We start from the raw sequence: 15046 nt of genomic DNA, 5'->3' as shown, positions 1-15046 counted from the left end.
ATCTTATTAGTATTAGTAGTCAGAGTGTAGTAGGGTAGGGGTTAGTGTCAGGGATTCAGTATTTCAAAAGGAAAATTGGAAAATGAATCCAATGTGTATGTAAATATGTGCTGCACAAATATCCTCCCACTCTCATACAGAAAAATGCCTTGACAGTACCTTCGCCCCAAGTAAAACAACATTAGAGGAGAAGAGTTAGAAAATCAGTGAATACATATCTTGAATGGAATATGCTCACGGTTTTGAAAACTTGGAGGTGGTAGATGATTTTCGAAAAGAAAGGGACAGGGTAAACACTCCCCAAACATAGAGTTCTGCTGGCCTAAAGACTTCTTGAGAAACTGCCTCTGAGGTTGGGCCCTTGAACTATATGTGGTTGTCAGGAGCTTTAGCTTCCTTTGTACTGAGACCATCAAAGCTGGGTCTGCATCTATGTGACATGGAGGAAATTGTTTCTTATTTTCCAATGAAAATGAGGCAGCAGTGCTGAATTCTCTCTTTGTAGGTAACCTGTGGCCAGTGGGGGCTAAGTGTCTCCCCGTGTGGACTGTGAAGCCATTTGGACATCCTCCAATTTTCGTGGTGTTTCTCGCTGCTGCACTGGGAGTTTGGTATTTGCTTCACAAAATACATGGAGTTCAACTGGGACACAGTGCTGGAGGGATTTCTGTCAGGAGTGGTGGGTCAGGGTCTGCAGGATAATGCACCAACCAGGCTTCTATCCCACATACGCTTGCCCCCTTGACCATAGCAACCTGATTCTGAACATTTCCCTGAAACCTCTCAATATAACAAGATGCCTTTACAAAGAAGGGTCTGCTGGCTGCACCATGTCAGTAACAACCATTTGGAAGCCAAGGGCAGATCCACATTGCCCCACCACATGTTTTACCACACACCTTCCCACCACTGTTCTAGGCCCACTAATCAGTAGGCTCCAAATTAGTGGCATCTCTGTTCTACACCACTTTCATGAAACCCAGTCAATCAAGGCACTGTCTGGCATACTCAAGATCAGCAACAGCACATCCAAAGGTTCTCCAGTGCCAACAGGTCATGGGAATTTCAAAAATTTTATGGTATTTTTCTAGCCATTTTTCTAGCATGATGTTGCAAGCACTGTGGGTTTCAATATATTCAGGAACCGTTAAATGGTGAAGAAGCACATTTCAATGAAAGCTCTGGAGAACTCTCACAGGCAAGGCTTCCAAAATAGTGGCCAAAAGGTCACTTGAAGCCAGTCCTATTGAGGTCTACAATATGAGGTCCATGTGTTTTTTGACTCTGAACTATGGCTGCCATGTCTTTCAGAATACAATCAAGTGATATCCTGGCTGAGATTCCCAGTGCTCTGTGGAAAGCCACCCTGGGCCTAGATCTCAGTTTCCAAGGGCGACGTTCATTGCGTGGCTTCCTAAAATCCCAAAACAATTCATGGCAATACTTCTCTGAGGTCAGTTCTAGAACTCAGTCTCTAAGGGGAATCACTCCAGAGTTCAAGCCCAGGTGGACCCAGTCATTTCTTCCACCCACCACACAAATGACCACAATTAAAACCAAAACACTCCACACGGCCCTAATCTTCTTCCATATAGACACTCATCATATCCTTTGGCTGGAGTTTTCCATTAGGGGCGCAGCCCAAGACAGTGTCCAAAATAAGCTCCCTTAACCCTCATTTGCCTAAAGTCAGGGTGGTCTGGACACCCTTACTGTAAACCAGGAGTGATCAAATAGGTCTGCCATTAATACTTTTTCACTTCTTCAATTTTAGGCCTTTTAACTGTGGCATTTAGATTCTTTATGTGAACTGTAGTCAAGAGAAAACCCAAGCACCTATGGGCTAGCCTCTTCATGGCTTTGAAGAATTCATTTGACCCAAAGGATCCCTATTCTCACTTGATGGAGGTCAGAAACCTTACAGAGAAAGGCGAGAGACTTCATCTACAATGACTGTAATTTTTGCCATTTTGATTTTGTATGCACACATGGGATTTTTCTTTACATCCATCAGGTGTTGGGAATCTAAGCCACAGCCTCACACAGGGCCAAGAGACTGATTCAGACACATCCCTTTCCAAAGCAGTTAATTAAAGAGCCACAGGTAATGGCCATTTATTTCCATTTGAAAATTGGTTACTTCAGGCTTCACAAAGGGGTGGCCTGAGGCAAAGTCCTTCCTGACATTCAGGGCAAAAGAACAATAGGCAAGCAAAAGCCCCAAAGCAGAGTTTCTCCACTGAGACTTTACTGGTCACACTGATATCTGAGTTTTCTGAGATGCTCGCCATTCCCTTCAGCTATCCAGTACATGGCCATATCACAGAGCTTGGAGGTGGTAAATATCTTGGACAGAAAACCATGAGCCTATTCTGGAGTGTAGCCAGAATTCAGGAAGGAAACAAGAACTTAGGAAGTTTGAAGGTGTTGCCCTTCGATAAGGCAAGCCACAGTCCATTTATATATTCGGCAGGATTGATGCTGGGAAGCTTTCTACTAGACAGGACACATCCATTGATGCATTCTCTTTTCTAACGTCTACAACCACAGACACACTGGGAAACACAGACATAGAAACACTTGCCTTTTCAAACGACTTACTAGAAACAGTTCACTCCAAACCAAAGAAACCGCCTTTCCTACCTTTTCTCAGAACATGTTACAAAACCACAAACACACAACTAAAACCACAAATGCATCTCCTTTCCCCAAGTAGGCCTGTGACTATTCGGAGTGTACTCTCACTGATGAGCCTTACTATGTTCCTCTGAAATGGCCTGTCCTGTCTCAGATATGGTCTCCTTGGCCAACTCTGAAAATGTCAGGAGCCCGTGGTGAGCCACTACTTGCTTTCTCTGGAAATGCCAGTCTTCAAAGCTTTCCTGGCATTTGGCCATCCTCACATCAGTATATACCAAAAAAGACTGTCTCTGTCCTTGGAATATCCAAACAAGTGAGCCCACTGGGACTGGCTCTGGGTGCCTGGCTTCCTATATCGCAAGTTCAGAGAGTTCCATCACCAAGGAATAGAGATGAGGTCACTTCCTTCAGGAACTGAATGAGGTCACTGCCTTTGCAACCACTTTGTCCTAACAGTTGCTTCCAAGGGTTCCATGAGACGGATGCTGCCCCTATTTCCCGTGACACTTTCACAAGTTAGAATGGTATATCACCCATAGGCACCCGTGAACAGCTCTCCACACAGGCCTGGATTCATCCATCTTCTGTACATTAGGAACAGAGAGGCTGATTCAGACACAACCCCTCATCCAGACAAGGCTGTTTTCCATGGAAGAAGAATTTTGCACTCTCTAGTCCTTCATAGCTGCCTACATCTTCTCCAGGGAATATTTCTGCATGGACCTTTGAGGTTTTCAGCAGGTGTTATATCCCCTACATTCCTTATTGTAAGACCAACACTGTCCCTGCTCTTCTATAAAGTTAGAATGTGGGAACAGTATATGGTTTGGGTTAATAACATGTTCGATTTGGGTTAGGAATCATTTTGCTGGATGAATAATGGTATTGAAAACCTGCGATATTTATAAGAATATAGAGGTCAAATATATGTATGAAAACAGAAATCTAAGTAAGATTTGAAGCCCAGAAAGGGATTGGGCCCTTGATTGGGAGACTTAGCTTTGAATTATGTCCTGCACAGATGTCTCAGATGAATCAATACACAATGGAATCGGACCTTGTACCTTGGATGATTGAATGTTGAAGAGAACATCCGTTCTAAAAAGGATAGTCAGTAGGATTTGGGAGATAGTCGGTAGTTTCAGAAAGAAGAGAGAGTATAGTATTTGGACCAAAAGTTGTTTAGCAATTAGGTTTCAGGTAGAGAGTGAATGTACATGTCAGCACAAATGCACAGTCAAAATGATGAACTGGGAAATTATGAAGGAAAGGAGATATCAATAGAGACATTAGGATATCAGGCAAAGTTTAAAGTGAGTGATAGGATTAGACATTTTCAACAGGGTTGAGTTTGAATATATAATCTTAGAAAGAAACAAATATGTAGTCAACAATTGGATTGATATTTGAGAGCATTAGGCAACCTGGACATGGATGTTTTCAGAAATCCATGCTCTATTTAAATTTAGGCTTTGGTACAATTATAAGTGTGACCTTTGCTTTATTTTCCAGAATATTACTGAGATAAAATGTATATGTAGGTCAGGTGACATGAGTATTTCTTCCACCATTTCTGGGAGCAATATTTTGAAGACATATAAATGAGTATTGGGAGTACAAAGAGGTGTACCATCTCTCTATGAATATAGAGATAATGCAAGAATAGACCATACTGAGAGTAAATAATATAATTGGTAAACTTTAAATAAAAGATTGAATTAGTATCTGAAAATATACAGGAAATCTTATATTGATATACAATCATTCATTCCAACCAGTTATACTTCTAATGGTAATATTAGGGTTATATTTTATCATGACGAGTGTGTGAGTTTTGCTTCAAAAGTGATTATGGAAATCAAAAATAATGTGTTTAGAAAGAAGTCTCATGAAAAGTCTTGTCAAGAAACATGTAGGAATACATGTGTTCTGAAGAAGGAAGTTATTGAAAGTGAAACAAATGCCTATAAATTTGCTAACTTGTGTATGAAATATATATCTTATGATGGGCATAAACTGAAGAAATAGTAATGTACCAGTGTTGACTAAAAATGAACATCAAAATACATATCATGTTCCATAATAATCTACTTGCATTGATGTGACACTGGGTCAGTTACTGTAGAAATATTAGAATTTGTATGCACCATTCACTGAAGTTAGTTTTCAGTTCTAGGAAACAAATATGTATTTCAGGTGGATGAATATTTCTGAGAATAATCTTAGGAGAATTTGATTATAAATCCACATACATGAATACGAATGAATTTAGGGAGTGTACAATAAGACACATATATTTCATATTTTGAAAAATTTGTAAAGTGTATATATATATATATATATATATATATATATATATATATATATACACACACACACACACACACACACACACACACACACACACACTAAAAAGTAGCAATATATATGCCAATCGAAATTCTTCATGAAATGTATATCATCCACTGATCCAAAAATATTCATTATACTGAATATGATTTTATTTATCATGTTGTTCATCTAAGAAGCTCACCCATAGGTTGAATTTTCAGTTCTAACTGTGTTTAGGAGGAGTGATCTCTTCTCCCAATTTGTATCTGCCAAATCAGCCACCTCACAAGAATGTACATGTGATAACAGGTACGATTCTATATGTGCATATGAAAATACATGTGCTGAATTGGCTACAGAGAAAGGCAGAGAGGAATTCACCTATTTGTTACCTTTAAAAACACATGGATCTTCTTCTATTTCTCTCTTTAGGGTTCTGTAGTTTTCATTGTATAAGTCTTTCACCTCTTTTGTTAGGTTGATTCTGAAGTATTTTATTTATTTTTTTTTTTTTTTTGAGGATATTGTGAATGGAGTGTTTTTCCTCATTTCCGATTCAGAAGTTTTGTTACTGATATACAGAAATGCCTTTGATTTGTGCGTGTTGATTTTATATCCTGCCACTTTGCTGAATTCATTCATTAGTTTTAGTAGTTTTTTTGTAGACCCTTTTGGGTCTTCTAGGTATAGAATCATGTCATCCGCAAACACTGATAATTTAAGTTCTTCTTTTTCTATTTTTATGCCTTTAATTTCTTTCATCTGTCTAATTGCTCTGGCCAGTGTTTTGAGAACAATATTGAATAGAAGTGGTGATAGAGGGCATTCCTGTCTTGTTCCTGATTTTAAAGGGAATGCCTTCAATTTTTCTCCACTCAGAATGATGCTAGCCTGAGGCTTAGCATAGATAGCTTTCACAATGTCGAGGAAAGTTCCTGTTATCCCTAGTTTTTCTAATGTTTTGAATATAAAGGGATGCTGTACTTTGTCGAATGCTTTTTCTGCATTTATTGAGATGATCATATGGTTCCTATCTTTAAGTCTATTTATGTGGTGAATAACATTTATTGATTTCCGTATATTGAACCATCCTTGCATCCCAGGGATTAATCCTACTTGATCATGGTGCACAATTTTTTTGATGTGCCTTTCTGTCCGATTCACCAGAATTTTATTGAGGATTTTTGCATCTAGGTTTATCAGAGATATTGGTCTGTAGTTTTCTTTCTTTGAGGTGTCATTGTCTGGTTTCGGAATCAGGGTGATGTTGGCCTCATAGAATGAATTTGGCAAAGCTCCCTCTTTTTTCACTTCCTGAAATAACTTGAAAAGTATTGGCATAAATTCTTCTTTAAAGGTTTTGTAAAACTCCACTGTATACCCATCTGGTCCTGGGCTTTTCTTGGTTGGTAGTCTTTTGATTGCTTCTTCAATCTGATCCATTGATATTGGTCTGTTCAAATTGTGTGTATCCTCCAGACTCAGTCTGGGCAAATCATAGGATTTAAAAAATTTATCGATGTCTTCACTCTCTTCTATTTTATTGGAATATAGGTTTTCAAAATAATTTCTAATTGTCTTCTGTATTTCTGTAGCATCTGTTGTGATCTTGCTTTTTCATCCCGTATGTTAGTAATTTGAGTTCTCTCTCTTCTTCTCTTCGTTAGCATGGATATGGGTCTGTCGATCTTATTTATTTTTTCGAAGAACCAACTTTTAGTTTTGTCATTTTTTTCAATAGTTTCTTTTGTTTCAATTTCGTTGATTTCCGCTTTGATTTTAATTATTTCTTGCCTTCTGCTACATTTGCTGTTGTTTTGTTCTTCTTTTTCTAGGGCTTTGAGATGAAGTGTGAAATCTTAGAAGATGGAAAAATATACCCTGTTCATGGATAGCAGAACTAACATCATCAAAATGGCGATATTACCAAAAGTTCTCTATAGATTTATTGCAATGCCAATCAAAATCCCAAGGGCATTTCAAGTAGAAATAGAGAAAGCAATCATGAAATTCATATGAAAAAATAAAAGACCCAGATTAGCAAAAGCAATTCTAAGCAGAAAGTGTGAATCAGGCGGTATAGCGATACCAGATTTCAAACTATACTACAGAGCAATTGTAACAAAAACAGCATGGTACTGGTACCAAAACAGGTGGGTGCAACAATGGTACAGAATAGAGGACACAGAGACCAATCCACAAAACTACATACTATCTTATATTTGATAAAGGGGCTAAAAGCATGCAATGGAGGAAAGATAGCATCTTCTACAAATGGTGTTGGGAAAACTGGAAAACCATATGCAAAAAAATTAAACTGAATTCCCTCCTCTCGCCATGCAGAAAATTAACTCAAAGTGGATAAAGGAATTAGATATCAAATCAGAGACTCTGCATCTGATAGAAGAAAAAGTTTGCTCCGATCTACATATTGTGGGGTCAGGCTCCAAATTCCTTAATAGGACACCCATAGCACAAGAATTAATAACAAGAATCAACAAATGGGCTTACTTAAACTGAAAAGTTTTTTCTCAGCAAGAGAAGCAATAAGAGAGGTAAATAGGGAGCCTACATCATGGGAACAAATTTTTACTCGTCACACTTCAGATAAAGCTCTAATATCCAGAGTATACAAAGAACTCAAAAAATTATAGAATAATATAACAAATAACCCAATCAACAAATGGGTCAAAGACCTGAACAGACACTTCTCAGAGGAGGACATACAATCAATCAACAAGTACATGAAAAAATGCTCACCATCTTTAGCAGTCAGAGAAATGCAAATCAAAACCACCCTAAGATACCATCTCACTACAGTAAGATTGGCAGCCATTAGGAAGTCAAACAACAACAAGTGCTGGCGAGGATGTGGGGAAAAGGTTACTCTGGTACATTGTTGGTGGGACTGCAAACTGGTGCAGCCAATTTGGAAAGCAGTATGGTGATTCCTGGGAAGGTTGGGAATGGAACCACCATTTGACCCAGCCATTGCCCTTCTCGGTCTATTCCCTGAAGACCTTAAAAGAGCATACTACAGAGATAATGCCACATCGATGTTCATAGCAGCACAATTCACAATTGCTATACTGTGGAACCAACCCAGATGCCCTTCAATAGATAAATGGATTTAAAAATGTGGCATTTATACACCATGGAGTATTATGCAGAACTAAAAAATGACAAAATCATGGAATTTGCAGGGAAATGGATGGCATTAGAGCAGATTATGATTAGTGAAGCTAGCCAATCCCTAAAAAACAAATTCCAAATGTCTTCTTTGATATAATGAGAGCAACTAAGAACAGAGCAGGAAGGAAGAGCAGGAAGAAAAGATCAACATTAATCAGAGACATGAGGTGGGAGGGAAAGGGAGAGAAAAGGGAAATTGCATGGAAATGGAGGGAGACCCTCAATGTTTTACAATATTATATATAAGAAGTTGTGAGGGGAAGGGGAAAACAAACAAGTAGGAAAATGATTTACAGAAGATGGAGTAGAGAGTGAATATGGGAGGGGAGGGGAGGGGAGGGGAGGTGGGATAGTAGAGGATAGGAAAGGTAGCAGAATACAACAGATAGTAATAGGGCATTATGTAAAAATGTGGATGTGTAACCGATGTGATTCTGCAATCTGTATTTGGAGTAAAAATGGGAGTTCATAATCCACTTGAATCTAATATATGTAATACAAGATGTCAAGAGTTTTGTAATATTTTGAACAACCATTAAAAAAAAACACATGAAGAACTATTTCAACAAAAAATTGACTAGATTTATAACTCCTACCCTGTATAATGCAAAAGTCAAGTCCAACTATACACTATGCCTTGTCTGAACTGCTGGTATTTCTATTCTGTTTGGGTTATTTTTCTCCATCATATTAGAATTATTAGTCAGAGTCTAGTACAGTATGGGTTAGTTTCAGGGATTCAGTATTTTGAATGGAAAATAGGAAAATAAATCCAATGTGTATGTAAATATGTGCTACACAAAAATCTTCCCACTCTCATCCAGAACAATGCCTTGACTTTACCTTCGCCCCAAGTAAAACACAATTAGAGGAGAAGAGTTAGAAAATCTGTGAATACATATCTGGAATGAAATATGCTCAAGAGTTCACAACCTTGAAGGTGGTAGAAAAGTTTCCAAAAGTTAGGAACAGGTAAATACTCCACAAAAATGGAGCTCTGCTGGACTAAAGACTTCTTGAGAAACTGCCTCTGAGTTTGGGCACTTGAAATATTTGTTGTTGTCAGGAGCTTTAGCTTCCTTTGTAGAGAGACCATCAAAGTTGGGTATGTATCTAAGTGACCTGGAGCACATGGTTTCTTATATTCTAATGAACATGAGGCAGCAGTGCTGAATTCTCTCTTTGTAGGTAAACTGTGGCCACTGGGGGCTAACTCTTTCCGTGTGGACTGTAAAGCCATTTGGTCATCCTCCACTTGTCGTGGTGTTTCTTGGTGCTGCAATGCGAGCTTGGTATTTGCTTCACAAAATACAAGGAGTTCAACTGGGACACAGTGCTAAAGGGAGTTCTATCACGTGCGGTGTTTCAGGGTCTGCAGGATAATGCACCACCCAGGCTTCAATCCCACATAGCTTGCATCCTTGACCATAGCAATGTGATTCTAAACATTGCCCTGAAAACTCTCCATATAAAAAGATGCCTTTACATAGAAGGGTCTGCTGGCTGCACCATGTCAGTTACAAGCCATTTGGAAGCCAATGGCAGATCCACATGGCCCCACCACAGATATTTTCTCACACACCTGCACAAAACTTCTCTAGGCCCACTTCTCATCAGGCCCCAACTTACTGGCATCTCTGTTCTTACACCATTTTCATGGTCATGGGAATTTCAAAAATTACATGGTATTTATCTAGCCATTTTTCAAGACTGACGTTGGAGGCATTGTGGGTTTAAATTCATTCAGGAATCATTCAATGGTGAGGAAGCTCATTTCAATGAAAGCTCTGGTGAAATCTCAGAGGCAAGGCTTCCCAAAGAGTGGCCAAAAGGTCACATGAACCCAGGCCTATTGCTGTCTACAATGTGAGGTCCCTGTGTGTTTTGACTCTCATCTATGGCTGCCATGTCTTTCAGAATAAAACCATGTGATATCCTGGCTGAGATTCCCGGTGCTCTGTGGAAAGCAAACCTGCACCTAGATCTCGGTTTCCAAGGGCGACTCTCATGCGTGGCCAACTAAAATCCCTACACATTTCATGATAATACTTCTCTAAGGTCAGTTCCAGAACCCAGTCTCCAAGGGGAATCACACTAGATTTCAGCCCAGGTGTACCCAGTCATATCTTCCAACTACCACACAAATGACGACAATTAAAACCAAAACACTCCCACATGGCCCTCATCTTCTTCCATATATTCACTCTCATCCTAAGCTCTGTCTGGATGTTTCCATGAGCGGCGAAGTCCAAGAGATTGTCCAAAATAAGCTCCCTTGTCCCTCATTGCCTAAAGTAATGGTGGCCTGGACACCCTTCCTGTGAACCAGGTGTGATCAAATAGGCCTGCCCTTAATATGCCTAGGCTTCTCCAATTTGAGGCCTACTTACTGTCAGGTATAGATTTTTTTATGTGAATTGGAGTCATGAGAAAACCCAAGAACCTATGTGCTAGACTCTCCAGGGCTTTAAAGAACTCATTTGACACAAAAAATCCCTATTCTCACTTGATGGAGGTCAGGAGCCTTACAGAGGAAGGTGAGAGACTTCATGCACAGGGACTTCTCTTTTGGCCATTTTGGTTATGAATTCACACACGGAATGATCCATCAGGTGATGAGAATCTAAGCCACAGTCTCACACAGGTCAAAGAGGCTGATTCAGACTCATTCCTTTCCAAAGCAATTAAGCAAATACCCACTGGTGATGCCCATTCATTTCCATTTGAAAACTGTGTGCTTCAGGCTTCACAAAGGTGTGGCCTGAGACAAAGAGCTTCCTGACATTCTGGGCAAATTAACAGTAGGTAAGCAAATGGGCCGAAGTAGGGTTTCTCCACTGATACTTTACAAGTCACACTGATCTCTGAGTTTTCTAAAATGCTCCAATTCCCATATATTAAATTATGTAGACACATTAATTAACAAGAGCAATTCATGGCAGCTGCAGTAAAACAGGCTTTAGAACAAGGGCAAGTCGTGGCAGCTGCAGTAGAACAGGCTTTAGATGCCAGGACAAGAACATGCTACAATTGTGAACAAACAGGACATTTTAAAAGGAATTGCCCCATTAGAGGAGGGTTTAACAAAACTAGGTATCAAAGGAGTAGAATACAGGGTATTTGCCCAGGATGCCGTAGAGGGAGACATTGGACTAATGAATGCCATTCTCAAACCTCCATAGAGGGTAGTACATTATCAAAAAACAAACAAGGACCAGGTGTTTATCCATTTTATCATGGAGAAAGGCATCAGGTTACGTTGCCAGAAAATGGACAGGGGGACCCAATGCTCTGGGGCCCCAAACCACAAATATACGGAGCACTGGAGGAACCCAGCAACCCCATCAGGGTAGTGCCAAGGACACATTGTCCATCAGATCCCTCAACAGACAAACCAGAGGGAGTGCAGAGTTGGACATCTGAACCTCTGTCAGAGCAGTACTAACTCCAGAGATGGGAGTTCAAATCATTCTCTCAGGGGTAAAAACCCTCTTCCCCAAGGAGCAGTAGGCTTATTATTGGGATGCAGCTCTTCTACACTAAAAGGACTTATGATAAGTCCTGGGGTAATTGATCCTAATTATGAAGGTGAAATAAAAATTATAGCCAGTTCTCCAAAGGGTATATCAGTAATTTCACCAAGAGACAGAATAGCACAGTTACTAATAATACCACGCTTACATGATAAATTTTGCAGTCGTGCTGTTGAAAGAGGTTCCAAGGGATTAGGCTGCACAGATGTAGATTTGGCTATGTTTTCTCTAAAGTTAGATTCTCGCCCCATGCTAAAACTAAATATTCAAGGACATGAATTAAATGGGCTACTGGATACAGATGCAGAACTTAGCACCATCTCTCGTCCAGAATGGCCAAAATATTGGCCATTACAACCATCCACTCAAACACTTCAAGGCCTAAGATTGGCGACTAATCCCCATCAAAGAGCAATGGTATTAGATTGAAGGATCCTGAAGGATGTGAAGGAACTATACAGCCATACGTATGGATCATCTTCCCGTAAATTTTATGGGGATGAGATGTCCTAGAAGAATTAGTTTTGAAATTAACAAAAAACATCAATTAAAATATACCCACAATTATGCTTAGACAAGGTTTTAGGATAGGAAAAAAGATTAGAAAAACAATATCAAGGTATAGCAGCCCCAATACTAATAGATCTAGGAACAGACAGAAATGGGTTGGATTTTAAGAAAGGGCCACTAAGACAATCAAAATTACTTGGAAATCAGAAAGACCAGTATGGGTTCCTCAGTGGACCCTGACTAAAGAAAAGGTACCAGCAGCCCATGATCTGGTCAAACAACAATTACCAGAAGACATATACAACCATCTGTATCTCCCCATAATACTCCCAGTTTTGTCATCAAAAAGTAATCTGGTAAATGGAGATTATTGCAAGATTTAAGAGGCATTAATAATGAGATGGTTATTATGAGACATGCTTAATCGGGGATTCCTCAATTATCTGCTTTGCCAAAACTTGGTATGATTTATTGATAGATATTAAAGATTTTTTTTTTCATTTCCAATTCAACCTTAGGATAGTCCATGTTTTGCATTTACTAACCCTGCACTGAATCATGAAGGTCCTGATCAGAGATACAAATGGAAAGTACTCCCTCAAGGAATGGCTAATAGCCCAACTATGTGTCAAATTTATGTTAACAAAGTAATCCAGCCACTTAGAAATCAAAATCCTGAACTACAAATATTTCACTATATGGATGACATATTATTAGCACACAAAGCTAAAAACACATTGCTAGAATGTTATGCCACACTTAAAAACTTATTAAAAAATAAAAACTAGAGATAACAATAGATAAAGTAGAATTAAATTTTCCAATTAATTATTTAGGAGTTCTATTATCCTCAACCATGGTCTGTCCACCAAAAATTCAAGTACGAATAGATCAACTCAAATCACTTAATGACTTTCAAAAGTTATTAGGAGACATAAATTGGATAAGGCCTTATCTAGGTATATGCACAGTAGAGATGGAACCTTTATTTGATATCCTAAAAGGTCCCTCAGATCCAAATTCACCCCCCACGTTAACGCCTGAAACAAGAAAGGCATTAAAAATTATTGAAACATATATGGAAAATATGCATTTAGATAGAATTGATATAAGTTTGTCTTTATTATTTATTGTACTACCAACAAAAAATATTACTACAGGAGTATTTTGGCAAGAAGGTCTATTATTATGGATACATTTATCTTATTCTCCTAACACTATTCTTACTCGGTATACTGAGGCTGGGGACAATTAACACTGAAAAGAATAAAAGCAGCAAAGGGAGTGTTCTGAATTTCTCCCAATAAAATAATTACTCCATATACTCTGAATCAAATTTATGAGTTAGCTAATGAGTTAAATACTTTGGCAATAATCATGTGCAAATCTAATGTTTCATTTGATAACCACTTACCATCTAATCCTTAATTGTCTTTTTGATCATTGCATCCCGTAATTTTTCCAAAAATGACAAGAAAAACACCTATCATGAATGCTCCAAATATATTCACTGATGGGTCAAATAATGGTACAGCAGCAATAGTTACACCTGATCAAAATTTTACATTTCTAGTACCCAAACAATCATCTCAAAAGGTAGAGCTTAATGCAGTATTACAAGCTTTTGTGATGTTTAAAGACTCTGTAATTAATTTATTTTCCGATAGTCAGAATATAGTTAATGCTATAGTATCCCTTGAAGATGCTGGTAGGATTTCCCCTTCCTCTACTGTTTTCTCTTTGCTTTCCACTATACAAAGTCTAATCTTGCACAGAAAAGATCTGTTCTTTATAGGAAATATCAGAACACATACAGGATTGCCTGGAGCCCTTAGTTTGGACAATGATTTAGCAGATAAAACTACACATGACATACATATTTTCTCTATAGTAGAAGAAGCTACAAATTTTCATTAAAAGTTCCATGTCAATGCTAATAGTTCACAAAAGTGCTTTAAAATAACTAAGGAACAAGCTAGACAAATAATAAAACAATGTCAAAATTGTGTGACCTTTTTACCACACGTTAATCTTCGAGTCAATCCTAGAGGATTGATACCTAACCATATTTGGCAGATGAACGTCACAAACTTGCCAGAATTTGGAAAATTAAAATATTTGCATGTTACAGTTGATACTTGTTCTGTATTTTTGATGGGCTCCCTTCTTGTCGGAGAAAAAAACTAAAGATGTTATAGCTCATTGCTTACAAAATTTTGCCACTGTGGGCGTTCCAAAACATTTAAAGACAGATAATGCCCCTGGTTATACTTCTACTTCTTTTAAACATTTTTTCTCATCATTTGGCATCACTCATATAACAGGAGTCCCATACAATCAGCAGTGACAAGGTATAGTTGAAAGAGCACATCAAACTATTAAAACGTACTTACTGAAGCAAAAAGAAGGAATTGGGAAGGAGAATATATTCCCCAAAGATAAACTTAAAATAACCCTTTTTACTCTAAACTTTTTAAATTTGGATTCATCAGGGCTTAGTGCTGCAGAAAGGCATATATGTTCAAAAAATGTACATAAGCCCAAGGTATTTTGGAAGGATATTCTAACAGGACAATGGAAAGTTCCTGACCAAGTAATTGTCTGGAGTCGGGGGTCTGTTTGTGTGTTTCCACAGGGAGAACAGGAGCCAATTTGGATTCCAGAGAGATTAACTAAAGAGATTTCTACAGACCCAAAAGAAGATGATTTGGCTCAAATCAATTACAGCTGATATCCAGAACTCCAGTTTGGCTATTCTTACATCTGTGACAGAACCAGGATGTTTTTTTCAATATCTATTTTATTATTGCCCTTTCCCATATCATGAAGTTCTATTTTTT

Source organism: Callospermophilus lateralis, unplaced genomic scaffold, assembly GCF_048772815.1.
Source record: "Callospermophilus lateralis isolate mCalLat2 unplaced genomic scaffold, mCalLat2.hap1 Scaffold_43, whole genome shotgun sequence".
NCBI lineage: Eukaryota > Metazoa > Chordata > Mammalia > Rodentia > Sciuridae > Callospermophilus > Callospermophilus lateralis.
Note: the sequence above shows the minus strand (reverse complement) of the source record.